General features: G+C 45.6%; 1 long non-coding RNA gene across 2 annotated transcripts in view; it reads right to left on the bottom strand.

Annotated features, from left to right (window-relative positions):
* Positions 1–8,070, bottom strand: part of LOC144368019 (uncharacterized) — a 40,583-nt gene extending 32,513 nt beyond the window's left edge. The window contains exons 1-3 of one of the 2 annotated variants that reach the window (XR_013427739.1): positions 7,640–8,070; positions 6,214–6,325; positions 1,903–2,082 (exon numbers count right to left, since the gene is read on the bottom strand). This is a non-coding gene — a long non-coding RNA (uncharacterized LOC144368019). The remainder of the gene's footprint in view (positions 1–1,902; positions 2,083–6,213; positions 6,326–7,639) is intronic. The other variant, XR_013427738.1, reaches the window with a different exon arrangement.
* Positions 8,071–15,859: the final 7,789 nt, after the last annotated feature.

Genomic DNA, 15,859 nt, shown 5'->3' with positions numbered 1-15,859 from the left:
ACTGGACAAAGGAATGATTAATCTTGCAGCTGAAGCAGGACAGGATGAGATATCATCATGCTACTCAGAAGAGGATGCAATTTAAAAATTATGAATTGTTTATATCTGGAATTGTCTATTAAATGTTTTTGGACTGTAGTTGACAGCATAGAACTAATACAGCAGATAGCAAAGCCATTAATAAGGAGTGACTACTGAATTAAGAAGTAGAATAGTGTCATTTTAAAGTGATCTTATATTAATTGTACTGTCACACGCTGCATATGATATTTCAGTCACTAACAGACCAATTATATGATGGTGATCCCATAAGATTATATTGACTAGTGATGTCATGATGTCATGCTGTCTTAGCTTGTATGACAGTGTACACAACCCTAAAGTTGCCAACAACACATTTCTCAGAATCCATCCTTACTATTAAGTGGTTATTATGGTGTATACTTGTTGCAAATTTTAGGGCAATCATTTTCTAAAAAGTAAAATAACTTCATATGCTAAGAAAGGACAGAAAATTGAGTCATATCAAGTGTCCAATTAAGACCACATACATAACATGAGTAAGGATAGATAAGTGTTGAAAACAAAAAGAAAGAATGAAAATATAAAATCAATGAATAGTAACAAACATGGAATGTACAAATCAAATTGTATCAATCACTTTAAACATCAATAGTCAAATTAAAACCCAGAATTTTTATTAAATTGTTAATTTTATTAATTAAACAGAATTTTTATAAATTAATAAACAAATTTAAGAAGAGATGGTCAGAGTAGATCAAAGAACAAGATCCAATTTTGTCTTGTCCACATGAAACCCACTTTAAATATAAAGACATACATAAACAAAAAAGAGCTAACACTAATCAGGTTAACACTTAAAAGAAAGTAGGAGTAGCTATGTTAATTTCAGAGTAAACTTTAAAGCAAGGAAAGTAACAGAGATTAAAAGTGGCATTACATAGTGAAGAAAGGTCAATTCTCCAAGAAAACAACCATCTCTAAAGTATATATGCCTAACAACACAACATCAAAATGTAAGAGGTAAAAATTGTCAGCATTATAAGGAGAAATAGATGAACCCACCTAGTTGGAGGCGTCAACATCTATCTCAGAAATGGGCAGACCCAGCAAATCAGAACATAAGTGAGGATAGGTCAATCAACAGCACTATAAATCAACTGGCTATAATTGGTGTAAGCAGAATACTCCAGCCAACAACAGCAGAATACACATTCTGCTCAAGTTCTTGTGGAACAATCAATAAGACAAACCACATTCTGGGCCATAAAACATAGCTGACAAATTTAAAATAATAGAAATCATACCAAAATGTCTGCTCTTAGACCTCAGTGGAATTAAACTAAGACAGCAACAACAGAAGATAGTTGGAAAATACTTGTAGATTTTTTTTTTTAAAGAGAGAGTGAGAGAGAGAGAGAGAGAATTTTTTAATATTTATTTATTTATTTTAGTTTTCGGCGGGCACAACATCTTTGTTGGTATGTGGTGCTGAGGATCGAACTCGGGCAGCACGCATGCCAGGCGAGCCCGCTACCGCTTGAGCCCCATCCCCAGCTCCAATACTTGTAGATTTAACAACACATTTCTAAATACCATTTGGATCAAAGAAGAAATCTCAAGAGAAATTTTAAAATGGTTTATTTGGTGGTACTGGGGAACCAACCCAGGGCCTTGCTCATGCTAGGCAAGCACAGTACCACTGAGCCATATCCCCAGCCCTTAAAAATGTTTTGAACTAAATAAATTGAAAATATAATTTATCAACATATGGCAGCCACCGCCCCGCTCCACTCCTTGGACTGCTCAGGTCCCTGCTCTCCAATCTAACCAGGTTATTGCATTTTCCCAACTGTCACTGCTTTAAAAATCTCGGCATACCTTGAGTTGAAGTCCACCTTCTGTTACAAGAACAGAAGAAAGTTAAGGGCCTCTTTAATCATTTCCACAGGTACTAGATAAATAATCTCAAGGTGGAACGGATCATCTGGTGAGGGAATGAGAGCCAGATTTAAGTCGAGACAGTCCAAGTAGGTACTTCCAATGTTTTAGAGTGGATACCTGTGTGGAACAAGGTGAGGACTCAATGACCTCTTCTGACTCCTTCCCATTGTTAAGATTTTGGGGGATCCTAAAATTCTCCATAGTTCTTAGAACTGAGATCCTTCACCTATAGATTATTCCAAAATTCTTATTCTGAGATGATTTGATGGGGGTTAGATCATTGGGGATTGCAACCAGGGGCACTTAACCCTGAGCTACATCCCCAGCCCTTTTTATATTATGTTTTGAGACAGGTGCTTGCTAAGTTGCTTAAGTTCTTGCTAACTTGCTAAGGCTGGCTTGGAATTTATGATCCTCCTGCCTCAGCCTCCCAGGTCACTGGGATTACAGGCCTGTGCTGCCACACCTGGGGAGATGATTTGATTTTAATGTTCTGAGAGTCTTAGGTTTTATAAGTGCTACTAAATGTGATGAGGTATTAAAAAATTACTAACTAGAGCCTGGGGTTGAGGCTCAGTGGTAGAGTGTTCACCTAGCATGCATGAGGCACTGGGTTCGATCCTCAGCACCAAATTAAAATAAAATATATTGTGTCCACCTAAAACTAAAACATAAATATTTTTTAAAAAATTACTACCTAGGCATATGGCCCAAAATACTTAAGAAGAGAAGGAACTACCTTTGATGGGGAAATGCTTTGATAAAGACTTTAAGCAGAGACCTACCAAGAGCCAGGGATAGATAAAGCCTTGGGCCCCAAGGAGCAAATTAGGGGGCAGGAGTGAGAGGTTAAGGTGGGGGATGTGGGACCACACATCCCATTGTACCATCTGGACAGTGATAGACTTCATAGGATGTGATTCTTCTCTGGAACATTCCAAAACTTCTGCTCAGCCTACTCTCAAGAATGCTTGGAGGAAATAATTTTATTTTATTATATTTTTTAAAATATGAAATCTAAGAGATAGTTTCATCATATTCAGATCAATGTGGTTCACAGAAAAGTCAACATGTTTTGCTGGAAACAGAGCTACCAGGGATTTAGCAGGCTTTCTCTGGGAAAAAGAGGTGGTACAGATCATATGGCACCTGGGCACTCCATTCACACGGGAGTCTTTGTGAGTGGCCTTCTCTAGAGAAGCAGAATAATCAACCTGAGCAACTGCACATGACAGGTATGGACCCCAAAGCATTAGAGGAAATTTCACCTCCATCTGAAGGGACAGGGAAATCTCCACCTTCCTAGCTAACATTACCCCCTAGCTAACATTTGGGCTCTGTTCTGTTTAGGTTCTGTGTTCAAGGTCCTAAGAGCCTAGGTTTCTATGACTCTACATTTTACTGACTCCAGGAATCCAGAGTTTTATAATTCTAAAGCAAGCACTACCACCAAAGCCAATGTCATTGTGTGTCCCACATTCCAGGCACAGATGCGGGGTACCTTGCATGTTCTGTTTCCATTAAGCCCTACAAGATACACACTATTGTTCACGGCCGCTGGTAGATGTGGAAACTGAGGCCCAGAGAATTAAGTCATTAGTCCAGGACTGAAGCAGCAGGACAGAAGCCTACAGACCTGACAGTAGAGCCTCTTTCCTCTACTGTGACATCTCAAGAAGCATCTCCTTCCCTGCTGGGTACTCATAGCCCCTTTGCCTGCGAACTGCTTTTTCTCCAGTGGAGGCCCCAAGGGCTGGAAGGCAGACCTGAGGCCTTGCATCTGGTGTTGAGATGTGTTGAGTCACACTGAGTTGTGCTGTGTTGTGTGATGTTTTAATAGGTTGGATTGTGTTGAAGGTGTTCGTCTCCAATGAACTGTGAGCCACCTGATTCAACCCTGTGAGTCCAGCTCTCCGTCCTGGGACTGGCACATCGTGGATGTTTAAAGAAACATTTATTGTATGAGTGACTCATGGGCCAAATGGGCTCAGGGAGTGAGCTGTGGTGTCCATGTACCCCTAAGTCATCACCCTGAGATTGCATTCTGGGGACGCTGGGGAGGTTGGCCTACTCTGGGAGGCACCTAAGCAAGTGGAGCCAAGCCAGAGTTTATCCCGAAGCTGGGAGCCAGGAGCAGGACAGACCTGAATCCCAGGTCAGGAACAGATGATAACTGAAGTCAAAAGGAAGAGCCTGAGGGTAGCCTTGAAAGATGGACACTAGGCACAGTGAGAAAAATAGCCCAGCTGCCCTCGGGTGTCTGTGATTCATCTTTACCAGTAGCCATAAAAGAAAAGTGGTCAAGGACATAAATGTGCTTAGAGATAGGTTTCCTCAGTTCTCTGTCTTATAACCTCTTATTTTCAGGATCAGGGCCCTATCTGACATGGCCTAGGGTAAGATCTCATCCCTAGGGCTGGACTTTGCCCTGGTTCCCAGGTATGGGTTGGGGTCCTGCTGTGGACCTTCCAAATCCCTAGACACAGTCTTAGCTGCAACTGACTCTGTTCAAGTCAAAAGCGCAAAAGTTCCTGACTGCCTCAGTTTCCCTTTGACCTTGATCCTTGAAAACATCGATCTACCCAAGTGGGACCAGCTCTATAGCCCCGCTGCCCCGCTCCCTCCTCGGCTCCTACACTGAGAGGTGCTCATACTTACTGGCTGCTCTGCCTGGCTTCCCTTCTCCAGCTCATTCCCCAACCAACTTCCACGTGATGATTCTAAAGGCAAACCCGACCGCATCCCCTGATGGCTGCTCATTGCCTAAGACACAAAGTTCAAGTTCCTGCGTGCAGTATGCATGGCCCTTGTGGTTTGCCCCTGCTGACCTCTCAGCCTCCACGCCTTCTGATCCCTTGAACCTTACTTGTGCTCTAGTCATTGCAAACCACTGTCTCACACCTCTCTGCCTTTGCCCTTATTATTCTCTGTGTGGCATGATCTCCTTAGATTCCTACTCATTCTTCAAGAATCAACCTTCCACTGGTAACACCCTGGTTTTATAACATTCTACGCATAAGTCTATGGTGATAATAATTACATTGCCTTGGTTGTTCCCCACCCAACTGTGAACTTCATGCAAAGTCATGAAGTCTGGCTCTTCCCCTGTGTCTGGCTCATAGTCCCTGTATATCAAAGGAAGGAAGGAAAAAAAAAAATGAATGAGTGAATGAGACAGGGGCATCTGGTGACAGTGCAGGGACTGGGAGTTGAAGTGGGCAAAGGACTCTGATGAAAGAGAAGAACAGAACAAACATGAAGACACAAAGAACTGGCTCCAAGGGGAAGGTACGGAAGCTGCCCATGAGCTTCTAACCCCAGCTCTCTGCAGGGATCCATCCTGTACCTGAGCTGTGTGCTCTGAAATCCCCGGAATCTCTGTCATTTCCTCATGTTTGTTGTTTTTGCTACCCTGTGAGGAAATGCTCCAGGACCCTGCCCTTGGGAAGAGCTGCTCAAGTCTTACACAAGACTCTTGTCTTCTTTGTAGGCTGGTGGTGGAAGGTGGGCTGAGGCTCACTGTGACCTTAGGTGCCAGGACCCTCCTGACAGGGGGCAAGGCCTGGGAGTTGACCAGGCAAGTCCTGAGCCAGGATGGGAGAAGATATTAGGCCTATGGGTGTGTGTATATGGGGGAGAAAGGGGACCAGGAAGCCATAGGGCCTGGAGGCTGGACGGTTGGGCCCTGATGCTGCTATTTGAGCCCCTTGGGTGGATTTCCTGCCCCAACCCTCTTGCACTTAGCCACATTCCCAATGGCAGGGGAGCTGAGGGACCCAGGACTGATCAAAAGCTTTGGGGGAGAGGGATGGATCTGGAACTGGATTCACCAAACCTCCAAGGTCCAATATAGGACCTGAGACAAGATGGAAGAGTTCAAAAATGGAAGGAAGGAAGGAAGGAAGGAAGGAAGGAAGGAAGGAAGGAAGGAAGGAAGGAAGGCTGGCTGGCTAGCTGCTGGAGCCAGACTACAGGGAAGAAGCATCTCCAGGAGCAGCCCTGGTAGTATATGTAGCCATCAGAGTGGGGGGATTGCCCTGGAGAGGAGGGGAAGGCTGAGGGTCAGAGTTTCCTCTCCCCATTCCTCCTCTTACCAAGCTCTCTGCTCAGATCTTGAGGTCTGGGCAAGGCATCTCGGTGGGGCCTATCCCTTCTTAGACACGCCCCCCCTCCCACCATGGTTTTCATACCTGATGGGTATCAGAATTTGCTAAGAAGCCTCAAACAATGAAGATTTCTGGGTCTCACCTGAGACTTACTGCCTCCGAATATTGCTGGGTTGATCACAGAAAGGGATTATTTTAAAATGCCCCAGGCCAGGCCTGGTGACACATGCTTTTCATCCCAGTTGCTCTGGAGGCTAAAACAAGAGGATGGAAAGTTTGAGGTCAGCCTCTGCAACTTATCAAGAGCCTATCTCAAAAATTAAAAAATGAAAAAGGCTAGAGATATAGGTCAGGGATAGACCATCCCTGAGTTCAAGCCTCAGTACCAAAAGTAAATAAGTAAATAAAGTTCTCCGGGTGATTCCACCACCATATTGACAGAGACTCCCCACTTACTAGATCCCCAGCATGGCATTCTCAGCCCAATTGAGATCTGGCCCCAATGTCCATGTGCAGCCTTGTGTTTACCCCTTACCCCAAACTTGCAGCCTCGTGAAACTGCTCCGTATTCTTCTTACACATGCAAGCTTTCTCAAGGTCAAGTCTTTGTGCAAGTTCATCTTTCTATCTTCCCACCTTCTCTATCCAGGGAACTTCTGCACATCCTGCAAGGCCTAGCTAAAACTCCACTTCTGGGAAGACTTCCCCACCCTTCTTCCATCCAACCATTCACTTCTACATGTGCAGACGGATGCCTTCATCCTCATGGCACCCCTGTGAGGTCTGTTCTGTTATTATCAGGCTCGTCTTACAAATGAGGACACTGAAGCCCACAGAGATGAATCACTTGCCCTAGGTTACGTTGGTCATTGGGAGAGCCGGGACCTAACCAAGCAGCACTCCACATATCCACTGGGCTGTCCTACAGATGGGGACACTGAGGCCCAGGGAAATCATTAGCCCACATTCATCATTCTCATAAGTAGCAAAGTCATTATTTGCATTCAGGAACCTCTGACTCCCCAGGCTGTACACTCCCAGATGGCCCCTGTTTAAACCTACTAAGTAATCCCTGGGTCAAGGCCCCACTCTTGAGCTATCCAAACGCCCTTCCTCTCTCCCCACAAGCCCCCGGAGACTTGCCTTCTCCTCTTCCCGGCCTGCTTCCCCTCTGACCTCACTCCCTACCCATCCTGCCCCACCTTGAGTTCCCTGGCAGGAAAGCCCGCCAGGCCCTCACTGAGGTCACAACATCCCTGGCTGGCAGGGATCCAGTCACTCTTGCAAGCCTTTCCCGTCATTTCCCTACCCAGCATTCCAGACGGGGTTGGCTGAGGCACTGGAGGGAAAGCCTCCTTCCTGGGCCTCAGTTTCTCCATTGCTAAGATAGAGAGTGGACTTGCCTGGACACCTGCCAGGGTGTCCAGAGAGGACACTCTGATGAGATAACCGGCAAGGCTGTGTAAACGCTGGTGGTCCAGCCCTGAGCAACTCACTCTTGGGCCACGGATAGAAGGGTGGGGTCTCAAATCAGCAAGGAACTCTGACACCCTGGAAGGTTACCTTACCTCCTTGCACCTCAATGGGGTCCCAGCTAAAGAATGGGAATCACAAGAGCACCTTCAGCAGAGGTTCATTCTGAGAACTGAGTGCAACAGGGAACTCCATGCAGTTGAGTGGTGTCTCGCGCAGGCGAATGTCTCCACAAGAGAATGGTAGCAAGTGTCCAGTGACAGGCCCTGCCTCTTTCTGTAGAATCGCAGCTATAGAATCACGTACCTTTGTGGAAACTTCCATCAGAAAACCTATACTTTCCAAAGTGGGACCCCAGTCCAGCCATCCTGCCTGCTGAGAATAATGCTAACTATCATCCATCTGGGTGACAGCAGGTTTTCAAAATTGCATCGTAAACATAGATATTCTTTAACTCAAAAACGTTGGCGGAGCTCTTTACCACTCTCTCTCTCATCCAATCCTTCACAAAGCCTGAGAAGGAGTGTTCATGGGCTTTGATTCTGGGCTGAACGGAGCTTATCGGAGCTTATCTCCAGCTCTGCTGCTTACTTGCTAGTTTTTCTTGGGCAAGTTATTTCCCTTCTCTGGACCGCAATTTGTCTCATCTAAATCAACATCATGCTCCCAACCTTTAAGGGTTCCTGTGAGAATCACAGATCTCAGGCATAGAGGAAGTACACAATAGACCTTAAAACCCTGTTACCCTTATTTTCCAGATGGAGAGACTGAGGTTCAGAAAAGTTCCATTACTTGCTACAAAGCCAGGAAGAAGCAGGTGGTCTCTGTGTCCAGGAGCCCTGCTTGCACACAGGAATATGTCCCCCAGTTCATGAGTTTTGGGGACCACAAGGACAAAGCTCAATCTTAGGGTCCTGCTTGACCTGCTTCTTGTTACAACTCTCATTAGACAGATGGGTACACTGAGGCCCAGGGAAATTATTAGCCTAGACTCAGCAAAAGGTCATTCATAGTAAGTCAGAGCGTACAGGGGTCAGAGCAAGATGGGCATGGTGGGTAAGGACACAAGACAGGAAAGCAGTGTACTTATTCCAATAGACAGTAACCTTATGCCTGCAGCCAGTAGTATGGCTGTCAGTGTCATGCTTTGCTATTCCAGACTAAATCCATGGGCATCACACTGCTTGGGTCTTGCTGATGTAATAAGACTGCCTAGAATTATTACATTCTCCCTAGAATTCGGCTCTGGACAACTTTGAATCTTCTCTCTGAAAAAGATAATAATTAGATACCATTTCTCACCAATCCAACTGACAAAGACTAAAAAGGTAAACCATACCCACAATCGACCAGAGGATTACAAAAGGGCAAATCCCTTTATAGTTGGTAGAAGAGGTATAAGATATATTACTCCCCTCCTTTTTTTTTTAAAGAGCCATTTGACACAGTCTTAAAAATGCACTTGTCTTTTGATCTGGAATCCCTCTCCTACAAGGATTTGTATTGAATCCTACAAGGATTTGTATTGAATTCTTAGTACAGGTATGCCATTCACAGAGTGTTTATAATTTCCTCTAGATAAAAACCACCTAAAGTATTCATGGGTAAGGGATTGGTTCCATCCATGATGAACTCTCAGTCAATCATTAAAAATCGTGTTGGAAAAATATTACTTGTAATATTTTACTTGTAAGAAAATGTTCATTGTAGAGACAAAGTAATTTAAATCCAGGATGATTTGCACTGATACAACCAGGCTAGATTGGCTTTCACATTGAGGCTTGAACTCCTGGGACGCTCCCTCTTGGAACTCAGCCACCATGCTGTTAGGAAGCCCAGGCTGTCCTGCCAGAGATGGAGGAGAACACAACACGATATGGAGAGGATGGCTCAGTCATGCATTTGCTGAATTTGGTTGCATGAGTGACCATGGTTCACATCATGTAAAGCACAACTTCCCAGTCAATCCACAGAATTATGAGAGATAATAAATCATGGCCAGGCCACCAAGCTTGGTGGGGTGGTTATTCTACAGCATGTGTAGCCGAAAGGCTCTGTTGTTTTCATGACCTAGATTTTCACAGTGCATACAGGTCTTTCATGCAGAGGCACCTGTGCATGGGGGTAAGCTTTATTTCGAGCTCCTGAAGGCAGAGGCCTGAATGACCCCATCTTATTGAGCCTCTACCACTGACCAGCCACCATGCAGCTTTCACAAACACCAACACAAACTAGGTGTTTAATAATTATTTATTGAATAAGTAAATTAATATCTTTGTTAGTACATATTGTAGCCTTGTGAGGTAAGGATTGTTACTCAAATGATACCCATTCATGACAGACAAATGCAGATATTATGAAAGAAGAAGATAATAATCACCCCTAATTCTAGCTAATTTCCATTAATATTTAGCGTATGTCTATAGAAATCCAAATTCATGAAACACAGGCATTTTCTTTTGGGAATGTGATGGTTTTATAACCAGTTTTTTTCCATTTGAAAATATCATGACTTTCTTTCCATGCCAATCAGTGATCATACTTGATCATACTTCTCCACTCAACAACATTTTTAATAAGTGCACGTGTGTGTGCTTGAGTGACTTCAGGAATCACTCTCCCTTTCTCCACCCCATTCCCACACAGAGGGTTTCTGACAGCCTTGTCTGTGGCAGTCTGGGAGGTTACCTGTGGCAACACTTTCCTTAGGAAGCTGAAGAGACTGAAGTCATCCAGTTAAACTATAACAAAGCCCGGAGTTCGGCAAACTCATCCTCTGAGTCTAGAACTCTTCAGCCCCCAGTGCTTTCTCTTTCTTACCAGCTACAGTGCCATGGATTTGGAGCATCAACCACAAGCCTCTATAAAATTAATGCTCCAAGCCTTTTGTGTATGGAAAAGGAAGGTCCCTAGGTGCTCTCAACAGGTTCTCTCCTTAGAAGTATGAGTCAGTTCCAGCATAAAGGGTGAGTCACGCAGCTCCTCTATGAGGAATATGCATGTGACTGCCAGGTGGCATTCAGGTGGGGGCTGAGGGAGTGGATTGGTGACCCGGATGGACACTGGCTAAAGAGTGGCTGCTCCCCTGGAAGGTGAGCTATGTGCATTCTTCCTATCCGGATTGCTACATGATGGATTCTAGAAGTGAAGAGGCCCAGGTTTAATAAAAAATTTGGTTTGCTAACAAATTCCTCCCTCACTGTAATGAGGGAGTTAAGCAAGTGGCTTGACTTCTCCATGCCTCAGTTTCTTCAACTGTGGATGTGTGTGGTCTTGCCTTCAGTAAAAGGTGTGGGGAAGACCCAACAAATGTTGTGTGGGAAGATGTTTTGTCCAGTTAAAAGGTTATATCAGTCTAAAGGGTGCTGACATTTCACTTCTCTGGAGAAATTTGGTTCTCAGAACAGAACAGAAGAGCCAAGCCCAGCTGTTTGTTTTCCCATCAGTTCCTGGACTTCTCAGAGTCTCTCCAGTCTCCTTGCTATTCCTCCACCCTCAGGGCATCAAGTTAATTCTTCACATCACGTTTTATGGAATCCTACTGTGCACTATGTCCAGGGCCAAAGCACTGAATCCTTCCCAACGCTCCCCTACAAGTTCAAGGGCTGTGTGTGTGTGTGTGTGTGTGTGTGTGTGTGTGTGTGTGTGTGTGTGTTTTACTGGGATGAAGCCTGGGGTATTCCACCATTCCCTCCACATCCTTGGCCTTTTAAAATTTTGAGCCGGTGTCTCACTAACTTGCCCAAATTGGCCTTGAACTTCCATCCTTTTGCCTTAGCCTCTTGAGTAGCAGGGATTGCTGGCAGATACCATAGCACTCAGCCAAGTTCAAGACTATTGTGGTCCTATTTTACAAAGAGAAAACTGAGGCCCACAGGGAATAAGAAACTTATCAGAGATGACACCACTCGCAGGGGGAAGCTGGACCATAAACCAAACTTCTAGACTTTTCCAGCATTCTATCCTTTCTGTGGACTTGAGGAAGAAAACCTCTGGGGGCTGTACTAGATCTTCTCTTCCCAACCTTAGGGACCGCCCCCCCCCCAAAATAATACACTGAGAGTATTACACTGTGCCCACAACCCTAAAGTAAATCAGGCTTTGAGGATGTAAACACTGGAAATAATAATAGTTATCATTTTCAAGTATTTACCACATGCCAGCCACTCAGTAGACATTGTTTCCCTTTATATTCACAATCTGTGAGGTGAATATTGATATTATACCCATAAGACAGTTGAGGAAATTGAGAATCAGGTTAGGGAAATGCCCAAAGATCCATAGCTGGCAGGTCTGTCACCAAAAGCAGAACTCTGCCCACCACAAACCTCTCTCTCACCCTCTCTTTCATTCATTCTTTGGTTTACTCATGTACTAAACATTTATGGTTTATTTCCTAGGTCAAATTACTTGCTGGATAGAGGGAAGACTGAAATGCTCAAGTCCCTGCCTTGGAAAGGTCATTATCTAAGGGGAAGATAAGGTTCAAATAATTGTAATCTAAGTGATAAGAGCCAAGCCAGGTAAGCTGCTTGCAGCAGTGCTGGGCTGGCTGATCAGCTTGGCCAGTCAGTCTTTATTTTGTGTAAGCAAGGTATTAAAACTCACACTTACTACCTGCATGATTTAGGGCAAATAACTTTACTTCCCCAAGAACTTTCATTTTCTTCTTTAGAAAAAAGAGACGGGAAAAAACCCTTCATCTCCCAGAGTTCCTGTGGGGGTTAAATTAACTGAAATAGTATACATTCATATTACAAATATATGCAGAGACCCAGAATGTATTAGGTACTGTTTCTGGTGTTGGGGATGCTGGAAGGAGCAGACATTCCCTTGGAACCTCAACAAAAGAATTTCCCTGTAGGATTGAATCCAGGTTTGCTTAACCACCAAACTACATCCCCAGTCCTTTTATTTTTTATTTTGAGACAGGGTCTCAAGTTGCTAAGGCTGGCTTTGAATTTGCAATCCTCCTGTTTCAGCCTCCTGAGTTGCTGGTATGTGCCACCATGCCCAACAAAATAATTGGTTTTGATTGAAGTAAAATATACACAGTGAAAAAGTGCAAAAATCAGAAGTGTTAACAGCTTAATAATTTTTCACAAACAGACTCTGCCTGCATAACCAGCAAGCTGATTAAGAAACACTCCCACAGGGTCAGGAATGGGGTGTGGCAAGAGAGGCGCTTGTCTCCCAGGTAAGATTCAAGGCAGGGGGAGGAGTGCCCGAAATTCAGTTGTCAAGATGAATAATCATCTTTAATGTTATATTTTTGAAGAGTAAAAATTAATGCAAAAAAATCAATGACAAAACATCAAAATTTTAAATAAAAATAGGATTAGTAACCATGTGCTACTGAGTCATCTTACAGCTTGGGGCAAAAGGAAATCACCAGAACTGCTGATCTGGCCTCCACCTGCCTGGCCCTGATTACCAGTTCCCCTCATGGCCAAGACCCTTCCTTCCAGGGAACTGATTCTCCAGACTTCTAGAGTCCTGCACATGTTTTGCCTGTTTTTGAACTTTATATACATGCAATCATTATTTAAAGGCCACCTTTTACAGGTGGCCTCAACACCTCAACGTGATGTCTATGAGATCAGCCATGTTGGTGTGTGCTATGGAAAGATGTTTAAGGGAGGGTGTGCTTGGCAGCTGTGCAGTTTAGAGACCAAGGCAGTGGCAGTGGAGAGGATGATTGAGCAGTGACTCTATCCTAGAGAAAGGGTTGTGAGAATGCAGAGAAGCGGACAGAGTTCAATAGTAAGTATTCTGAGAGAGCAGAATCCACAGGGTTGACTGGATACTGGGAATGAGGGGGAGAGAGGAGTCAGGATGATATCAGACCTCTGGCTAGTGCAGTTTGCAAGGGCTACACCCCCCCCCCCCGCCCCCCGGGGAGGGGGGAGACTAGGAGAGCAGGGGGAGAGATGATGAGTTTAGATTAAGCATGGCGAGTGCGAGGTACATGTGGGACATGCAGAGTGCTGTCCTGAAGGCAACTGAACAGACAAGCCTGGTGCTCAGGGGACCGAGGAGGAGGGATGTTCTCCCAGTATCCCTCAGTACCAATGAGCAGGTGGTGGCACCGATGAGAGCCCTTGCACAGGGCAGGGAGGGGCACGCAGAAGGAAGGGATGCCGCTTAGCTTTCTGGGAGCAGGTGTGCAAATCAGATTGAAAATACTGAGCACACCAAACTGTCCCGCTTGGCCCAGCAGGCTCTCCTGGAGCCCAATGCCACATTTACCTGCAGTCCCGGAGGATCTGAATTGCAAAACATTATGCGGATTAGGGGATCTCCTGCCCCAGCCCCTGCCAGCACCCGCCCCCCCCGCCCCCCACTGCCTCAATTGCAGCTGACTCAGCAAACCCTCTTCTTCGGGCTGCCAGGGACGCTTGCCTTTAAAGGCAAAAGAGACTTTTCCGGGCTCGCCTTACTCACTCCTGGCTCCAGAGCCACTAAGACCCGCCCTGCCCAGCACGGCCCCACCCCTCAGCCCCGGGCCCTTTGCGTGCCCTCAGACACGCACCAGACGCCCACCCGCATCAGCCTGTGCACCTGGCACCTCCCCGCCAATCGGGGAGCTTTTTTTCTTCCCCACTGGCCAGGGTTGGAACTACTTGGAATCAACCCAGAAAAGCCCGAGTTCTTTCCAGGACTGAAATCAGCTTCCAGAAAACAAAGCTACCAGTGTGGGCACCGGCTGGAGAGGGGGGCAGTAAGCCTCTCCAAAGCGAATACTGAGGCTCCAGCAGCTCTTCCCACCCACTTTTAGGACCTCATATAGAGTAAACTTATAGGGAGGATGAGATTCCCTCGGGTCCCTTCTCTGCTCAGAAACTCTCTATGGCTCCCTACTGCCCAAGGAAGAAAGTCCTAACTCCTATACCTGGCATTTGGGAGCCTCTGTGACCCGAACTCTTCAGACTCTTCTTCCCTCCCTATCTTCATCTCTTCTCTCTCCCAGGTCCCTGGGAGCCAGCCATTTCACAAGGGGCTTGCTAAATCTTCTTGCTTTCCCTCCAGGCATCCATCCATGCTCCCCTCCCCTGCACCAAGCCTGCCCAGCTCAGATGCAACTTCCTCAGGCCTCCTCTGGTGCTCTCCACCTAGATGGAGTCAAATTCTGTTTCCAAGGACTCAGTCACTGAAAACACAAACCAGTCCACCTGAGAATCTAACCTCTGATCCAGTGTCAATAGCTTCTGGTGAATTTGCCTCTAAACTGTAGCCTCCAGGGGCCATCAAACATTTACAGAGAGAGGACACCAAGGAGTGGAATTTCAAGCGGGTAATGGGGGTCTGTGTTTGGGCAGGCGGGGTGGGGTAAAAAGGTAAAGCTGCTTTTCTGGCTACTCTGCTTTGATCTCAAGTGCCACGCCGATGATGGCATGGGGGTTTGACTGAACTGCTGACATCAAGAATTAGTAGTTTTATTAATAGTAAAAGCCTTTACACATATCTGTTTTGTTTTTTTCTCAAGCTGACTTGGGAAGGGGTTGTTGTGCCCATTTTATAGGCTCAGAGAACTGTACTCATGAATGTCTGGCAAGTAAATAGCAGAACTGGGATTTCGAAATCCAATTCTGACTCCACCATGAATCTCTGGCAAAAATTCTCTTGTCTCTTCAACGATCATTCTCTGCCATCTTTGCATCAGTTCTTCCCTCTGCAAACAGTAGCCTTTCCCATAATCCACCTAGAGAACTCATAGTCAGCCTTCTAAACTCTGCTCGGTATGACCTCCCCTACTCCATCTTCTTCCCACGGGGTGTTCCTGTGCAACTTATCCTGTGAACTTGAATTGGAACTGTTGCTGCTCATCCTCCCTTTTGCTGCCCATCTAGTCTGGGGCTCCATGAGGCTAGCAGTGGGCATTCATATCTCTGTCCCTGGGAAAGTGACCTGCACAGGGCTGGTCTGGAAAGGGAAAAAGTAGTTGCTTAGAGAGCATGATCCAGGGGCTAAGGGTGGCAAATCCAGAAGACTGGATGGGCAAAACAGGGAACCAGGGAGAGACTTTGAGCAGGGAGGTAGCAAAATCCAAAAGATACTGAAGAGAAGGCTGCAAGGTTAGCAGAACGGACTGGAGTGGAAGGGAAGCTAGAGACAGGAAGACCATTCATCCATTCACTCATTTTGTCCTCTGCTCACTCACCTTGTGCCTCAGTTACAAACACTATCCTCAAGTTGCTCACATTCTGGAAGAGACAGTCAGAGGACAACAGCAAACTGAAAAACACCCAGGAATAAAGGAGAGAAAGGCCACTTTTCAGAGCAGGACCCACTCCTGGGGCACTCTATGGCCAGCT

Source organism: Ictidomys tridecemlineatus, chromosome 11 (assembly GCF_052094955.1).
Source record: "Ictidomys tridecemlineatus isolate mIctTri1 chromosome 11, mIctTri1.hap1, whole genome shotgun sequence".
In the NCBI taxonomy this organism is placed as follows: Eukaryota; Metazoa; Chordata; class Mammalia; order Rodentia; family Sciuridae; genus Ictidomys; species Ictidomys tridecemlineatus.
Note: the sequence above shows the minus strand (reverse complement) of the source record. Positions and strands in the feature narration are given on the sequence as shown.